Here is a 17,913-nt window from a genome sequence, read left to right as displayed (position 1 = left end):
TCTGCAATCACGGGGAATTCAAAGGATGGTGTTGTCAACCAAAAAAGGCTATACGGTTTGCATTTCATAGTTAATAAGTAATATCCTCTTCATTTCTTTTCTGTTCCTGCCAATGAAGTGAGCTTGGGAGGCCTGTTATTTTCCTTATAATGCCGGCTGATGAAATCTGCTCCCAAATGCAAGCCATCGTCATTAACACGTGTCTCATGTCTCGGAAGAAGTGGAGAGGACGGCCTCTCCCCTCTGCAGCTGGGAAGGGAGGAGGTGCCATCTACATCCAAAAGCCGGTTCCAAGAATCAGATTGGATAAAGTGTTAGGTTGAAAACTTTCCAAAAAATGTAAATCTTGCTCTTCCGGGCAATGTGTGGACTAGTGTGAATATTCATCCCGGTTCCCAGGCAGTCCTGGTTAGAATAAATATGGCCCTCGATTCACTTGTTCAACAGAAGGGTCTGGTAAGACTCCTGAGACTTTAGAAATAGTTACCACATCCTAAAATAAGACCCCCCTAGGATGCCTGTCATTCTGACTAGTCTTCTCGCTGGAGAATGGGTTGTCTTGGAAATAGAATAGTAGCTAACATCTCTGCACTCCTAAATTATTTTGTGGGCTTTCTCTATCAGATCACAAGACAGTCATTGGCACGTTCCTCTCCTTCCACTTGCACAATGGAGCAAATGAAACCTAAGACTCCACTGGCTTCATGAACGTAATTTGAAAGGCTCAGTTAGTGAAATTAACAGAGCTAAGCATTTTCTTTTTCCTATTGAATCGCCTGTTGGATCAAAACCCACGGTGGGCATTCTGGTGGGCATTCTCCCTACCCTGTCTGCCTCTTCCATCCCCGAAAGCCCTCCTGGTCCAATGTGAACTTCCCCTTTGGATCCTGCAAAGTCTTCAGTGTGAAACAAGATGAATCATTACCACTAAGTCCCTGTCTCTCTGTTTTGTTTTACCAACAATTGCTCCTCATCTAGGGTGAAGGGTGGGGAAGGAAAGGGGAGAGTGAGGGGGAGGGAAAAGCAATAGTCACTCATCACTACAAGTCACTAAGAAAGAGGCAGCATCTCAATGAAAACTATGAAGTGTTCGTCAAGTTCGGTCTCACCCTGCAGAGTCAAATTTTGAATTTCAGTTGCCCTGTGAGATTCTACTTAGTCAGACATAAACGAGGGAGTTGGCTTATTCTGGGGACCCCTCAGGACTTCTCAGAAGCAGCAGTACTCTCACGTCAAGTCTACCCCACCCCCAAATTACACACTCGCACAAGTGTAACCTACCCAGTTCTGAGAACTGGTTTGATTCGTTCCAGTTTGCTGAAGTGTAAACAACCACTGTGTCCTTAGAGTTCATATCATTCCCATCCATAAGGTCACATTTCTCCACCCCAGTCTTGGCTAAGCAAAACCCCCCCAGCCATTGGTCAGATAATTCAACACACCCTTACAATGGACCACGGTGCAGCCATTGAAAGCAGTATTGTGGAAGAATGTTTAATAGTTTGTGATATATTTGTTACATGAAAATAGCAGGTTGCAAAACAGGTGCTATAAAGCATAAACCCATTTTTAAGGTATGTATTTTTTCTTAAGTTGGACAGATATGGTCACCTCTAAGTGGTTTTTATTTTCCTTTTTATGCTTTTTGACATTTCACCACATTTTACAATGAGTCCTTTTATAATCGAGCAAATGTAAAAAGAAAACATCCTACCTGTTATCGGCTAAATTGTGTCCCCTAAACACCCACAAATTCATATGCTGAAGTCCTAACTCCCGGAACCTCATAATTTGACTGTACTTGGAGATAGGGCCTTTAAGGTGGAAAGGACACCAGTCACATTGGGGGCGAAGGCCCACTGGTAGGACCTATTTTGACCTTAATGAAGTCACTTAGGTGGGCCCTAATCCAATATGATGGTGTCCTTATAAGAAGAGGAGACTGGGACACAGACTGTATGAGGGACAGCAAGAAGGCGGCCGTCTGCACACCAAGGAGGAGGCCTCAGAAGACACACACACTGCCAGCACCTTGATCTTGGACTTCCAGCCTCCAGAAATGTAAGAAAATAAATTTCTGTTTCGTAAGCCACTCAGTCTGGGGTATTTTGTCGTGGCGGCTCTAGGTAACTAAGACTCTACCCATCTTTCAAAGACCAGCTCAGATGCCAGCCCTGCTGTGAAATTTCCTCTCATTCTCAAACTTCCCCTCCTTCCAGCCTTGGGTTTCTACCACTTCAGTGTTATTTGGCCTTGTTTAGAGTAGTTTTGCTCACCCTCCTCCCTGCTAAGCTTCTTAAGGACGAGGCTGGCGTCTCATTTCTCTCTTTCTATTCCACCAGTGCTTGCCAGGAGGATGCAAAAAGATACCATTGAACTAGTGATAGAGCGACTTCCCCAGGACGCCAGTAGGGGTCAGACCACCCAGACCTCTCCTGGTGCTGGAGCAGGTGTGTGTGTGTGTGTGTGTGTGTGTGTACACTGGGGGAAAGTGTGGTTGTTCCAGGAGGGCACCACCTCTTACCAGCTGTTTGACCTTAGCGGCAGTCACACTTCACACCCAAACCTTAAGAGTTTACAAAGCATTTTATAGGTATTCTCTCTTGTGGTTGTCATAACAATTCGCCAAAGTTACATATTATTTCCCTCAGCTCACAGGTGAGGTAACCATCCTCAGAGAAGGTGGGAAAGAAAACATTTAGCCATGAAAACACATAATGATAATAGCTAGAAGGAGCTGAGTGCCTGGCACCACAGTCAACATTTTGTGTGCCTGGTCCCCATGAATCCTCACGATGACCCTGTGAAGGACGAATTATCACTACACCCATTTTACAGATGAGGAAATTGAGGCTCAGAGGTGTTGCCTGGGATCGCAAGGCTAGAAAAGGGTGGAGCTGGGACTTAAACTCAGGTTTGTATGTCCACAGCCCACACTCAGAACCAGCGGGGCGTGCCGCCCTCTCCCAACCTTGATAAGTATATAAAGGCAGCTAAACGAGGGGAGCAGATGGGCAATGGTTCCAAATTCAGAGGCTGAGTTGGCCTGGAAACGCTTCTCACGTAAGGCGAGATTTGAGCTGAGTCTTTCGGACACAGTTGAGTGGCAAGGATGGGGTGGGGCTGGCCTGCCTCACATAGTGCTGTTTACGGCGAAGAGTCTCACAAGTTTAACCACCCAGTTCAATACCCCACACCCCTCAGGAACCCCCACTATGTGCCAGCCGCTGGGCTGAGGGATGCAGGGATAGAGAGAGGATTAAGAGGTGGTCCCTGCCCCTCGGGGGCTGTCTCCCAGGAAAGGCAGACTGGTACATGATAATAATGACTCGTGAAGACATGAATCAATTGTATTGCCATCAATCGAAGGTTCTGTCCAGGGCTTGCAGGGAAACGCCCTGGTCCCAGTTCTGCCACTAATTGTCTATGAGACTTTAGGCAAATCACAGCCCATTAGTGGCCTCTACGTCCACACCTGGAAATGGAGTCACCGAATATGTACTGCATAATGACATCTGTGGGCCAACTTCAATCATTTGCACCAAATTTCCATTCTCCAAAAAAAAACTCTAACCCTAACAATTAAAATAAAGAAATGCAGCCAGATGCAGTGACTCCCACCTGGAATCCTAGCACTTGGGGAGCCTGAGGTGGGAGGCCAGGCTTGAGGCCATGAGTTCAAGACCAGCCTGGGCAACATAGTGAGACTCTATCTCTACAAAAAAATTTAAAAATTAGCCAGGCATTGGTGGCATGCACCTGTAGTCCCGGCTACTTGGGAGGCTGTAGCAGGAGGATCGCTTGAGGCCAGGAGTTTAAGGCTGCAGTGAGCTATGATTGGGTCATTGCACTCCAGCCTGGGTGACAGAAAGGGACTCTGTCTCTAAAAATAAACAAACGAACAAACAAAAGCAGCCTACATATTGAACAAGAGGCTGGAAATAGCACCAATTGCCAGCTTACACCGTAAACCATCCCTGGCCCCAGGGGAGAAGAACCAGCTAGGCCACAGCATGCCCCCCTGGGCTGGATCGTGTTCTCAGAGGAGATGGTATAAGTGGATTAGCCACACGGGCCCTTGAGAGAGCCGGAGAAGGAGGGCTGGGTCAACAGCAATACTCTGGCTGTGACACCAACAGCAGCACCCCTCTGAATCCAGAGCCAGAACCACAAGGGCCTCCCCTAGCTGGGCCCTTCTCCCTTCTCCCTCTCCCGCTGGAACAGGCCCCTCTGAAGCAGGCACTAACCTCTCATTGGCTCATTTCTTGTAGGACTCAAGAGACAAGAGGGAATCTTAAGGAATTAGCTCAACAATGTTGTCTTACTTAAGTACACAAGTTGAATAAATGGGAATGTTTCCCTGACTGGGTCCAATTGACTAACACAAAGTCACTTTGTATTGAAGTGACTTATTGTATTGAACACATTTAGCACCTTGGCACTTATTTGGTTTCGTTTCTTTGGGTTTTTTTATTTGTTTGTTTTTGAGACAGGATATTGTTCTGTTGCCCAGGCTAGAGTGAGAGTGCAGTGGTATCATCATAATGCACAGGAACCTCAAACTCCCAGGCTCAAGCAATCCTCCTGCCTCAGCCTCCCAAGTAGCTGGGACTACAGGTGTGCACCACCACACCCAGCTAATTTTTTATTTTTTTGTAGAGAAGGGATCTCACTATGTTGCTCGGGCTGGTCTCAAACTCCTGGTCTCATGAGATCCTCCCATCTTGGCCTCTCAAAGTGCTAGGACTACAGGCGTGAGCCACTGCACCTGGCAGTATTTTGCATTTTTTTTAATGATGAGAGAAAAATTATCTGAACAGCAAAATTCTCCCATGTGGATTGAACCCTTCACCTTTTTCATCCCTGCCTCCAAGATATTCAAATACAAAAATTTAGATATTCAAACACAATTTTAAGAAATTTCTGCTACAATAAGTTGATCCTTTCTCTGGAAAGTAAGGAAGAGAGGGGTATCCTCCTTCCATGGGTCCCCCATTCTACAATTCTGGGGCTATCTAACCTTTATAGGACCTTTCCTGATTGCTCTCAAAGTTGGCGTTCTACAACTCACCCAGCATATCAAGGGGTTGGGGCTCTGTAAGCAAACCTCACCTTCCTGAGCTGCTACAGAACCCAAGAAGATGTGGTGAAAGAGACAGATTTCCCAGTAACTGCGCCCACAGGGTTCCGGGGCCTTTGCAAGCCTGTGCCAGGTGAATCTCTTGGTCAATGCAATAAGAAAACACATCCAAGTCACTGTCATTCAGTCATCTGACAACATTATGATGCATCTATCTGCTTGGCACTGTACAGTGCTACACCAGAATACAAAAATGAAAGGACAAAGTCCCCATATCCAGGAACTCAAGCTCTAGAGGAGGGACAAGGAGGTCTTCATTCCTCCTTCTTTCTCACCTTTCATCCCAAACCCAAACCTGTAACCATAATATCAGGAGGTGAGACAAGATGGGATGAGTCACCTTGGAAAAACCACTGGATTGGGCTGCTGCCTACCATTTTAACTCAGAACCCAGTGGAGTCTGAGAAGTTCAGAAGTTGCAGCAATCCTGGAAGCCTCAGGCAACCTTCCATGCAGCACTCCCTGGGGTTATCCTCCTAGAAAGGCACAACCCTACAAAAAGCTGGACATCCCGCCTGCTCCCCTGGAGAAAAGAAAATGATATAAGTAGAGAAAGATGCAGGCAGCAGAGACATATGCTGGGACAGGCAGCCAAGTGGGAAAAAGTGGGAACCCAGCCCCCAAGTTCTGCACAAGGGCCTTGAGGCCTGGGCCTGGGGGCTGGGGGTGTGGAAACTGTTAGCACCTGTCCCTTCCTGGTTGGGGAGGTATGGAAGGTAAGTAGAGGGGGTGCCTAAGTGGACTAAAATCATGCAAACTCATCCCATCCCCAACAACAAATTGGTGCTCCGGGTCCAATTGGGTCTGGTCAGACATGCAGCCCAAATACCAACCATGCCCTAAGCGGACTTCTAGTCGGCACAGGGACCTGAGTTCAAGTCCCACCCAGCACTGTACCTTGCTTGCTGTGCTCCCTTGGAAAAATCTGATTCTCCTTAAGCTTCAGCTTCCTCATGTGTGAACTGGGGGACATTATTGATACTTACCCATAGGGTTGTTGTGAGGATAAAATGAGATATCAGATGTAAAACACTTAAACAGTGGTTAACTGTCATTATCGGTTCCATAGAGTCCTTCCAAGCCTCTCAGTGAAAAATAGCCTCTGCCCCACCTTGAACTCATGCCACAGCCCAGCTTTATCTTACATTTTCCGTCCTCGAAGGGAAGGTCCCTGTTTGATTCATATCCACGGCATCTACTCAGAATTCAAATGATGGGTGAGAATTTACACAATTCTTGTGAGAAAGGGAGGAAAAAGAAAGACCTTAGAAACAACTATGCTATTGGCAGAAATAGGCGATGACAGCCAGCTACCAACACAAAAACAAAAACAGACTGAGTTGGTGGAGCTTGGATCCAACTTGCCAGTTGGAGCGAAGGGGACATCAACACAGACTCGCTACTGCTCCAGGTGTGGTCCATCATCTGGGAGCCTGTCAGACCTGCAGACTCCAGACCCTACGCCAGACCTACTGAATTAGAATCCGAATTTTAACAAGATGCGCAGGTGATTCCTGTGCGCGTGCGCACTTCGAGGAGCTCTCGCTAGACTAGTGGTTCTCAAGCGTGGCTGCACATTGGAATCATCTAAAGGACTTTTTAAAATTCTGATGCCCAGGCTCTATCCCAGGACAACCAGTGTTGTGTTAATTTTTGTAGCTCGCCAAGTGAGTCCAATGTGCAGCTAGGGCGGAGGGCATCCATCTAGACCAACCCTACAATTTGCAGGTCGAGAAACTAAGGTCCAAAGGTCGTACAGCAGGTGAGTAACAGAGCTTGGCATGTGAGCCCAAGTCCTCCACCTCCAGGGCTCTCTTCACTGTGCCTCGTGGCCCGACGGCAATTTGGAAAATGGAGTAAGGTGAGGGGGGGCACCAGCCTTAGCTTGGCTTCCTCACGGTTGGGTCCTCAGCTCCAGTCCTCAAGGAGCTGGGTGTGGGTGACTTTGCGCCTTGGAATTCCCAAATGGAGTATGTCCACGGGGGCCTCCCCTTCCCAGGCGGTAGGTGCCAGAAGCCTGGGGCCAGGTGGGACTCTGCTTCCTGTCTCTGGGCTGGAACCGCCCCACACTGTTACCCAGCCTGCCATTCCCACACCCCTCTGTCTTCCCAGAGACACAGAGCACTCGGGGACTGTCCCACCACAATTCTCCGAACTCAGGTGAGGTTTCTGAGCCCCCGCGGGCTCAGCTCCCCACTCCTCTCAGAACTGCCGGGACAGGCTGGCTCTCAAGTCAGCAACCGCGACCAAGGTCTCGAAACCATGAGGGCTACAGGCTCCCTCGTGACTTGTTTTTGCTCTCTTGTCAGGGTTTTGGGGGGAGGGGGTGCGTTTCAAAACTCTGATTGTCTGTGCTTTGTGACATTTTCTGGTGTGTTTTTGAAGTGGCTTTTTGTTATTCTGCCTCCACTCGCTCATCGTTCTCAGTAGCCGTGGAAAACACTCGGCCTGTTCTGCTCTCCTCTGCGCGCCCAGATTCCATGTAAACAGCTCACCTGGCGGCCTGACCGGGCTGAACAGCTAGGAAGGGCCTGGGTCTCTTGAGCCCCTGAAAATAACAGGCCGCTTAAAGCCTCTCCGTGCTCCATGAAGAGGATGGGGTAGATTCAAGAAAGCAGAAGGAACTTTCTAGTCACATAATTATTCTATTGAATACAGGCCCAGTGAGGTCTGTTCTGCAGCCCTAGAGCAGGCAAAAATAGGAGGCATCTCCTTCCCTGAGCCTCAGGCCTGCTAGAAGGAAGGTACCCCCCTGCCAAGAGCCTTTCTGGTCTCCTCTCCTGAAAATTGAGAGGTCGACCTCCACCTGCAGTGTCCGATACAGCAGCCACTGACCACATGTGACTAATGAGGGCTTAAAAGGTGGCACTCATTTTATTTTTCATTTTATTTAATTTTACTTAATTAATTTTTTTTTTTTTTTTTTTTTTTTTTGAGACAGGGTCTCACTCTGTTGCCCGGGCTAGAGTGCCATGGCGTCAGCCTAGCTCAGAGCAACCTCAAACTCCTGGACTCAAGCAATCCTCCTGCCTCAGCCTCCCGAGTAGCTGGGACTACAGGCATGTGCCACCACGCCTGGCTAATTTTTTATATATATATATTTTTAGTTGTCCAGCTAATTTCTTTCTATTTTTTTAGTAGAGACAGGGTCTCGCTCTTGCTCAGGCTGGTAATTCTACTTAATTTAAATGAAATTTAAATAGCCACAGGTGGCTAGTAGCCACTCTGCTAGTGCAGCTCCGAAGCAGTGGTTCTCAGATGTGGCTGCACATCGGAATCACCTGCGGACCTTTCAATGACCTTGACCCCTGGGGCCATCCCTGGTGATTCTGATTTATCACCACTGGGTGTGGACCGAGCAGCAGTGTCCACAGCTCTGACCCAAGGGACTTCCAACAGCTCTTCCCACTCTGACATCTTACATTTTGATCTGCTTTCTACAGTTTTCAGAATTTAAAGACCAAGGAGTTTACTTAGAGAATCAACTCAAGACACTTAAAAAATGATTTTCCATTTCTAAATGGAACACATGTTCATTGCAGAAAATTGAGGCAATTCAGAGAAACAAAAAGAAGAAAATTAAAATCCTCCTACCCAGAAGTAAAGGGTTAAAACACCCAGGTGTGTATCCTTCCCGGCATTTTCCCATCTTCAAATGGAGATCACACTATGCTTCTATTTTGTAACTGGTTTTTGTCACTTTGCTTATTTGACTAACAAATATAACATCAATTGTAATGGCTTATATGGTATTCTGTCGTATATTAAACCACAATTTATCCAAATCAACATTAATATTGGCCCTATTTTTGCCATACTTAAAAAAAAACCTTGCTATGAATACAATAATAACAATATCTTTATGAAAAGCCATTCATTAACCCCTTAGAAGAAAAGAATTAGGTCAAAAGGTATACAAAATTCTAAGACTTGTCCTAAATGTTTACCAAATTACTCTCCAGAAAAATCAGTTCCCATTTCTTTCAACAGAACATGAGAGTATCTACTGGCATTGGGGATTGACAGGTTTCAATTTAGCAAGGTTTGAGAAAAAAAAAATTTTTTTAAACCACTAACAGGCAACTCATTTTTCCAAAGTTCAGCAAAACTTTTTTTTTTTCCCTAGGTCTCACAATGTTGCCCAGGCTAGTCTTGAACTCTTGATCTCAAGCAATCCTCCCACGTCCGCCTCCTAAATGCTGTGATCATAAGCATGAGCCAGAGCACCAGCCAATATGCTTTTTTTAAAGTGAGCTATTTCATATTTTCTCTTCTATCCTTAGACTTTCAACACCTCCTCCCACATCGACATTCTCACCTTCCCCTTTCACTGAGGAAAGAAAATCAATCAAAAAAGAACATTCCGAGCTCCGCCATCACTTCTACTCACCTACCTGTATACCCTCTCTGCCTTTCGGTCCCTCCTCTTGCTATGAACTATTTATCCTTAAGGCTGACCCTGGACTTGTGCCCTAGATCCCATCCCCTCTTGCTTACTCAGAGACATCAACCAGCAACATCCTTTCTTTCTTCTGCATTATCAATGTTTCCCTCTTTCTTAGACCATTCCAGCAGCATTTACCAAGCTGATACTTCTTTCATAATTAAAAATACCTCTTTTGACCCAATTCCTTTCTTCAGTGTTGCCCCATATCTCCTCTCCAAAAATAAAAAAAAAGGACTTGACTTTAAGTCAAGGGAGAACAACATAGATGCTAAACAGAGGTACAGAGGTACCAGAGTCACCCTGGGAACATGATTCTTCATGGCACGCTGGGAAGTCTGAGGGGTGGCATTTGAGCTGGTTCTAGCAGGGCAGTACAGGCACAGGGGAGAGGTAGGAGGTGGTGGTATTTGGCAAACACCAAAAGGTGCTGGAGGCACAGGGGATGGGAAGGATGTTGTTTCCACCCTCCAGTGGCTCCTGCATTTATCGTCCCCATACCGTTGAGAAGCTTCTCCTTGGGCCCATCCAACAGCCTCTTTTTACTGCTTGAATTCCTTCCTCCAGTTATTTGTAGTGGGAACAGGAGGCAACTTGGTTACATTCTCCATAAAGTCACCTCCAGAGACTCTAGACAAAGGTAAATACAAGCATGGGATGGTGTGTTGTTATTGATGAGTTCAACCCCTTTGAGATTCTTTGCTCCTTTTTTAAAAACAACATTGACTCATAATGTCATTATGTCCATTAAAAAGCAAAAAAAAAAAAAAAAAAGAGGCCAGGAGTGGTGGCTCACACCTGTATTTCCCAGCATTTTGGGAGGCTGAGTCGGGAGGATCACTTGAGCCCAGGAGTTCCTGACCAGTCTGGGTAACATAGCAACACCCTGCCTCTACAAAAAATTAAAAACTCAGCTAGGCACGGTGGTGCGCACCTATAGTCCCACCTACTTGGGAGGCTGAGGCAAAAGGATCCCCTAAGCCCAGGAGTTCAAGGCTGCAGTGAGCTATAATGGTGCCACTGCACTCCAGCCTAGGCTACAGAGCAAGACTGTCTCAAAAAAAAAAAAAAAAAAAAAAGCTGCAGAACTCAAGACCACAGGGTAAAGGTCATGGTGACCTGGATTCCCCAGGCCTCCGGTCAGAGCCCAGCTTGCCCCATAATTAGGATGGCGAGTGCAGGCCCCGTGCAAAGGAGGCAGCCAGTCCGAGTCCCAGCTCTCCTCCTTATGACCTTGGGGAAACTCACTTCATCTTACTGAGCCTAGAATAGTGAAAAATTAGGTTTGGGGAGGAGGGAAGCATTTTGCTAAAAATAATATAATAGTAACGACCTGCGACTGCCATCAGTGTGGGTCCATGCCAGGTGGGCCAGCCACTTGCCTTCTCGTCAGTTTCTGTGACCCACAAACACACACCACACCCCGCCTTTACACGGAGTCTGCCCTGTAGTATTTGAAGAATAACGCAAGTGCCCGAAGATAGCCTTTCTTGGGAAACTCACTGAAAAATGAATTGAGGGACTTGCCCAACTGTGTTTTGGGTGGGAGGTAGGAAGGGCATGACAACCACAGGACCTTTTCTACCCATCCCCAATTCTGCCCTATGATGTCACAGACAGGATCAAATCTCCCTCTCTGCCTGCCTTCACACCTCCCCCTTCTCCCTGCTCCGTGACACATGATGTCCCTGGAGAGTCCCCCCACATCATCACAGAACAAAAACAAAAACAGCAGAGGAAAAAAATACCAAACCTTCCCGTGCCACCGCCGCCCCCCCCCCCACCGTGGGCCGCCCACGCAATGGGGGTTCTTCGTTGCAAATACTAGAAATGAAATGGCCTTTTTTTTTCCCTTTTCACTTCTGCTATTTACACAGAAGTGCCTGCCAGGGACCTCGGGCCTGAACCCACCATAATTCAAGTTTATTTTTGGATTTCTCAGCTGTAGCGATCTACCAAGTGCCGAGATGGGCTGTGGCGACTCGGGGCACCGCGCGGAGGACAGGGAGGAAGGGAACGACTCTCGTCCACAGCCCGCCCCGGGCCAGCGCCTCGCTGTCGAGATTTCATTTCCTCCTCCCGGAGACTCTTAGAAGAAACCCTATTATCGATGATATTTTTGAAGATAGTGAAACTGAGCTGCTGTGTAGTTGAGCGGTGTAGTCAGAGTCAAACAATTAGCAAGCAGGCGCACCTGGATTCAAAACCGGGACCGACTCAAAGGCCGCAGTTCTTCGTGCCGAGCCCCGCCCCTCCCCCCCCCCGGCCCCCCGCCCCTCCCCCCCCGGCCCCCCGCCCCTCCCCCCCCGGCCCCCCGCCCCTCCCCCCCCCGGCCCCCCGCCCCTCCCCCCCCGGCCCCCCGCCCCTCCCCCCCCTCCCCCCCCCCGGCCCCCCGCCCCTCCCCCCCCCGGCCCCCCGCCCCTCCCCCCCCGGCCCCCCCGGCCCCGCGTGCACCCACCGCAGTTTCACATGTAACCTGTGTGTCTGCGCGCCCTCTGCCCCCGCCGCCTCCTGTACGTTTGCTCTTTTCGGCTTTCAACAAAAATAGCACCAACCAGAGAAGGTTCTGGAAATTTCAGGTTTGGGTTTGTTTCGTTTTTCCCCATAGCGGTGGTGCATACCTCATTCCGATGCGTTGAAGTGGTCGACTCCTGGCCCTCAAGCCCGGGAATCCTGTTGGGGAGAAGAGCCTAGGTGAGCAGAACTCTTTCTAGGCAACGCGGGAGACTGCCGGACTCGGAGCTACACGGATCGGGGTTGGAATCCCAGCTCGGACACTGAAGGCACCCAAATGTTGCTGAGCTTCCGTTTCCCCGTCTATAAATTGGCAATCATGTGCCCACCTGGCAGGGTAGTTGAGAGACCCCAATGAGATAATGTGAGCAAAAGAGCCCAGGACAGACTCAGCCACAAAGCAGACCTCCCGTAGATGTCCCCTCCTTCTCTTCCTCTCTCACCTCCTCAGGAAAGGGGTACAGGGATGCCACCAGGAAGACTGGCCGCAGAGAGCTTTGGTGACTCTCTGTGGAAGCTCAATTAAGTTCACTTCGGCCTGTCTCAGACATGCACAGGGCCCAGGCGACAGTACAATGGAGGCCTGCATACCACAAGCCCAGATAGTCACTTTATAAATCCAGCTAATAGACGGTTAAATAAAACAAGTTCCACTCCATTTTGAAAATATGTTTTCGTAATGAAAACTACATTTTCATAACGACCTGAAAGGCCATGTTTAAGTTTAGAAATCTCAGATTCCCACTCTAGGAGGCCGAGGTGGGTGGATCGTTTGAGCTCACGAGTTCGAGACCAGCCTGAGCAAGAGCAAGACCCCGTCTCTACTAAAAAAAAATAGAGAAATTAGCTGGACAGCTAAATAATATATATATAGAAAAAATTACCCGGGCATGGTGGTGCATGCCTGTAGTCCCAGCTACTCAGGAGGCTGAGACAGGAGGATCGCTTGAGCCCAGGAGTTTGAGGTTGCTGTGAGCTAGGCTGACACCACGGCACTCTAGCCTGGGCAACAGAGTGAGACTCTGTCTCAAAAAAAAAAAAAAAAAAGACATCTCAGATTCCTTGGAGAGCTTCTCCCCTCAGCACCCTTTGTCCCCTCCCCAGCCTGTACACCTCAGCTCCATCTGCAGTCCCCATAGACAGCCAGCCCTCAGCCATCACTTGAGTCTAGGGGTGCACACGCCGGCTGTACCATCTGTCCTGGGGAGGATTTTCCCAGGGAAGAGGCCCATGAAGGCCTGAAACTGGCTAACGGCCCTTTGGGCAGGAAATTCTGACTCTTGGAACCTGGAGCATGACACAGAAGGGGGTAAGGAGAGACACAGACCTGCCGTGGGCCCATCCGTCACCTGTAAGAGAGGAGTACAGTCTGAAGGAGGCCAGAGATGGGCTTTTAAGGTGTGGGGCTTCTCCACCTGGATCTGAGGGCAGCTTGTGTTTGCTCCAGGTGCTGCTCACCTGTCACTCAAACAGGAACTCATGCCGTGAGCTGGAGCCACAGAGTGACCTCATCCTTCTTCCTGACATCTGAAAGGAAATTATACTTTTGATCATTTCAACCTATTTGCAATAATCTTTCTTTCTCCTCCCCGGGACAGAAGCCAAGGAGGGGGAGAGTCCAGCATGCCTGTGTTGGTATTTACACATTGAGTCTCTTCTGCTCCATTTTTGTTCTTCACTTCAAAAGTATTTGTTCCAAAAACCATGAACAGAAACTAGTTCAGCTTCTGAGTAAAGCTCATGGGGTCCTTGCTCTGGGGAACCTCCCGAGCTGGATGGGGGACCACAGCCCAGCCTTCAGGGAACTCCCAGGCTGGTAGGCAGGTCACCAATTTCAAGACTCTGACGTATTGTTTGAGGAAGAACTGGAGCGAATATTTACTCAGCACCTACTGTATGCCACACGCTGAATACCCTCATTCAGTGTCACAACAACCCTGTGAGGTAAGCAATTGAGATGTCCATTCTACAGATGAGAAAATAGAGACTCGGAAAAGTTAAGAACCTTTCCAAATTCAGAGCCAGTAGCAAGCCAGGAAGGGGACTCCCCCATCCATCCTCTTTCCCCGCCCTGGTTGATAACCAGGAACTCAACTTCACAACCACTGAAAGCCCCAGTGTACTTGTCTCTGCCAAGTGAAGGATGTGTCCCCTCACCCCCTGTGTGTCATGCTCCAGGTCCCAGGAGCCAGAATTCCCTGCCCAAAGAGGCCTTAGCCACTTTCAGGCCTGCATGGGCCTCTTTCCTGGGAAAATCCTCCCCAGGGTAGATGGCACAGCCGGTATGTGCACCCCTAGACTCTGTTCAGAGGTGGTGAGGGGCTGAGGGCAGAGGAAGGGATTGACTACAAAGTGGCAGGAGAGGGACAATGATGAAACTGTTATATGCTGCATCTTGCTTGTGGTAGTGGGCACATAACTGCATGCATCTGTAAAAAACCCCCTAGAACGGCACAGTAGAGTAGGTAAATTTTACTGCATGTAAATTATACCTCAAAACACTATGTAATAAACACTCTTTGCTCCAAACCACATTTGAAGAAAGAAGCAAGCTTTTAAAATAGGGAATGTGGGCCGGGCGGGGTGACTCACACCTGTAATCCTAGCACTCTGGGAGGCTGACGCGGGTGGATCGTTTGAGCTCAGGAGTTCGAGACCAGCCTGAGCAAGAGTGAGACCCCATCTCCACTAAAGATAGAAAAATTAGCTGGGCATTGTAGCGTGCACCTGTAGTCCCAGCTGCTGGGGAGGCTGAGGCAGGAGGATCACTTGAGCCCAGGAGTTTGAGGTTGCTGTGAGCTACGATGACGCCACTGCACTCTAGCCAGGTGACAGAGAAAGGCCTTGTCTCACAAAAATAAAGGGGGCGGGGGCGCAGAGGTGGGGGTGTGTTCAGGCATCTAAATGAATGTCCTTTACTGCAACATTGAGGGTGAGTCAGTGTAGTGGACACTTGTCACTTCCACAAGGACAAGTTGTGGCTCATCATCTTGTGAGTAGCTTTTCTCTCTGGAGGAAATTCCTTTACAGTGGTCCTGCCTCCCCAGGTGGAAGTCAGAAACTCAAACTCCCAGCCTCGCCTGCAGCCAGGACACAGGCACGTGGCCTACTCTCCATGAATCATCGCTGCTCATGTAGCCACCGATTCAGAAGTGAGTCCCGTATGGACACCAGCGCTGCCGGGGCCTTCCATTTTTGCTGGCGTGGGGACAGCAGAGGCATTTGATTTTGGGGCTTTCAGTGGTTGTGAAGTTGAGTTCCTGGTTATCAACCAGTCCGGCGGTCCCCAGCCTTTTTGGCATAGGGACCATTTACATGGAAAACAATTTTTCCACAGACCATGATGGGGGGATGGTTTCGGAATGAGTTAAGCATGTTACATCTATTGTGTACTTTATTTCTATTATTATTACATTGTAATATATAATGAAATAATTATACAACTCACCATAGGTTGGGGACCCCTGGTATAAGGGAAAGAGGATGGATGGGAGAGTCCCCTTCCTGGCTTGCTGCCACTGGCTCTGAATGCCCTTTGGGAAAGGTTCTTAACTTGTCTGAGTCTCTATTTTCTCATCTGTAGAATGGGCATCTCGATTGTTTACCTGGTAGGGTTGTTGTGATACTGAATGAGGGTATTCAGCGTGTGGTATACAGTAGGTGCTGAGTAAGTATTCACTCTAGTTCTTCCTCAAACAATATGTCAGAGCCTTGAAATGGGTGACCTGCCTACCAGTCTGGGAGTTCCCTGAAGGCGGCCAGCCCGGGAGCTTCCGCAGAGCAAGGACCCCATGAGCTTTACTCAGTAGCCAATGCCAACACTGGCCTTTGAGGAAGATGGGCAGGTGACCACACAGGTGGCTGGAGAGATGCCCATAAGCTCCCCATCTCTGCCCAGCTCTTCCCCAGCAGTGCCATGGAGTGGCCACTATTGCATGAGCTCTACGTGTAGCCTGTTTGGGGTCAAATCAATGAAAATATGCTTCACTTTAACTTAACACTCTTTGGTTGAGCACCAACAATATGCCAGGTGCTATGTTAAGTATCTAAGAAATAAATGAGGTGCCACTTAGGTGTAACCTGATAGGAGGAGAAAGATGCAGCCACACCTAGGACACAAATTTGACTGAGAGATGCTGTCACAGCAGTGTGAACAGTGTTCTGTAGGCTCAGGGGCTCCAGGAGGTGACGGCTATTTGAGCTGGGTCTTCAATGGTGAGTTAGAGTCTGACAGAGGGAGAAGGAGCCGGAGCTATGTTAGCCTGAGAGAACATGCAGAAAATCCCAGAAGAGTAAAAATTCACAGAGCTTTTGGGGAACCCAAAGTTGGTCCAGAATGGTAGGAGCACAAAGTGGGCACAGGGGTTGGGGAGATCAAGGCCAGAGACGTCCGATGGGCCAGGCTGAGAAGGGCTTTGAATGCCACGAGGGGCACCGGAGGAGGCAGATGAAGCGGACGATGTCTCCTTAAACAGTTGTGTGGGAAGGAACAGGATGGTTTCAGGGCTCCCCCATCTTTTTGTTCTGACCAAAGCTGTACCAGGATTCCCTAAATGTGCACAACCTAAGCTTCTCTGAGCCCACAGCCCCTCCAAGAGATGCTCAATGGAAACCCCAAGTGAGAGACCAGAGAGGACAGCCAGCATCATCTGGCTCCATCCCCAGGCGAGGAAACAGGAGAAAGGGACCTCAGAGAAACTGTGCTGGCTGAGCTGGAACCCCACGCTCTTCTCCACTGCCACAGACAGCCTCAGGCTCAGCAAGTGTCAAGACACCTGGGCCTCCTAATAACAGCACATACAATTTCAGCTCTGAACGTGCAGGACTGGCCCGGCAGGGGCCAGACGGGAATGGGGAGTGGGTATCTGGATTTCTAATTCCCCGCTTGCCAGCTGAGACCAGCCTCATTTGTCGCCCCTGCTTTCACCACAGAGATTATTTCAGTCCAAGCTTCCGGTTGCCCTCGCCACCTTGCCAAGAGAGGTCACCGTGGAAGTCAACACTGGGTCTCACTGGGGGACAAAAAGAAGGATTCTGGGCTTGGAGATGTTGGGGACGATAGGACGGCATGGCCACCCCTCCACCCCTGCGGTTGGCTGAAACTAGAATGGCGTGAGGTTTTGCTGAGCAATTCTGGGAGAATAAACTGCTCCCCTGCTTTCCCTTTCACCTTCCCTCTGACCCCCGTCCTCACCTGCCCCCACCCTTCCTCAGAGAGCTTGGCAACATGAAAAACAGACACAGAAAGCCCTCCCTCTCAATGCCCGACAGTGAACCCACGCAGCAAAACAGGAAGCATCTTCCTGTCAAGGCAAACCCATTGTTCTCTCTGTGCACAAGTCCTGACAAGGGCAGGAAACCGCCACCAGGCCGTGGCAACAGGTGTCAGGTTGACCCGAGGCTTCCCGCTGGCCGGTGCCGGCCCTCCTTCCCTTTTCTTCCTCCTGGAGAGCCATCCCCTCGCTGCCTGCAGCCCGACGACTTCCTCACCTCACACCTGTTGCTCCTTTCCCTGCTGGTGGACCAAGTTCTGATTAAAACCCTACAAAGATTATAATCTCCCTCCAAATCTAATTCTTAATACTGACCAGACAGCACAGAGTGTACACATGTGCCAAAATGAAAAGAACTTCTTTTCAGATTTTCTGATTACAAAACTCAAGCTAAGTTCAAAGCCGAACCTTTCTCAAATGTAGGGTGTCCCTATCTGGCTGGACCCCTAAATCCACGCCAGATCTGCCTGTTAGGTTACCTGGCACTGGTGGAGGTCCACTTCCCTTGGCTTCACGTGGGAATAGATTACTCCCAAGTGAGA

The 17,913-nt window shown here is 49.0% G+C and overlaps 1 long non-coding RNA gene across 2 annotated transcripts in view; it reads right to left on the bottom strand.

The window, feature by feature from the left end:
* The window catches only part of LOC138392124 (uncharacterized), a 129,579-nt gene extending 111,666 nt beyond the window's left edge, over positions 1 to 17,913 (bottom strand). Inside the window, exons 1-4 of one of the 2 annotated variants that reach the window (XR_011234896.1) lie at positions 17,851 to 17,913; positions 13,426 to 13,625; positions 12,206 to 12,257; positions 9,033 to 10,214 (exon numbers count right to left, since the gene is read on the bottom strand). This is a non-coding gene — a long non-coding RNA (uncharacterized lncRNA). Of the gene's footprint in view, positions 1 to 9,032; positions 10,215 to 12,205; positions 12,258 to 13,425; positions 13,626 to 17,850 lie in introns of those variants that run through there. The other variant, XR_011234895.1, reaches the window with a different exon arrangement.

This window comes from Eulemur rufifrons, chromosome 9 (assembly GCF_041146395.1).
Source record: "Eulemur rufifrons isolate Redbay chromosome 9, OSU_ERuf_1, whole genome shotgun sequence".
Taxonomy (NCBI): Eukaryota; Metazoa; Chordata; class Mammalia; order Primates; family Lemuridae; genus Eulemur; species Eulemur rufifrons.
The sequence above is the reverse complement of the archived record's forward strand: the minus strand, read 5'-3'. Positions and strand labels throughout refer to the sequence as shown.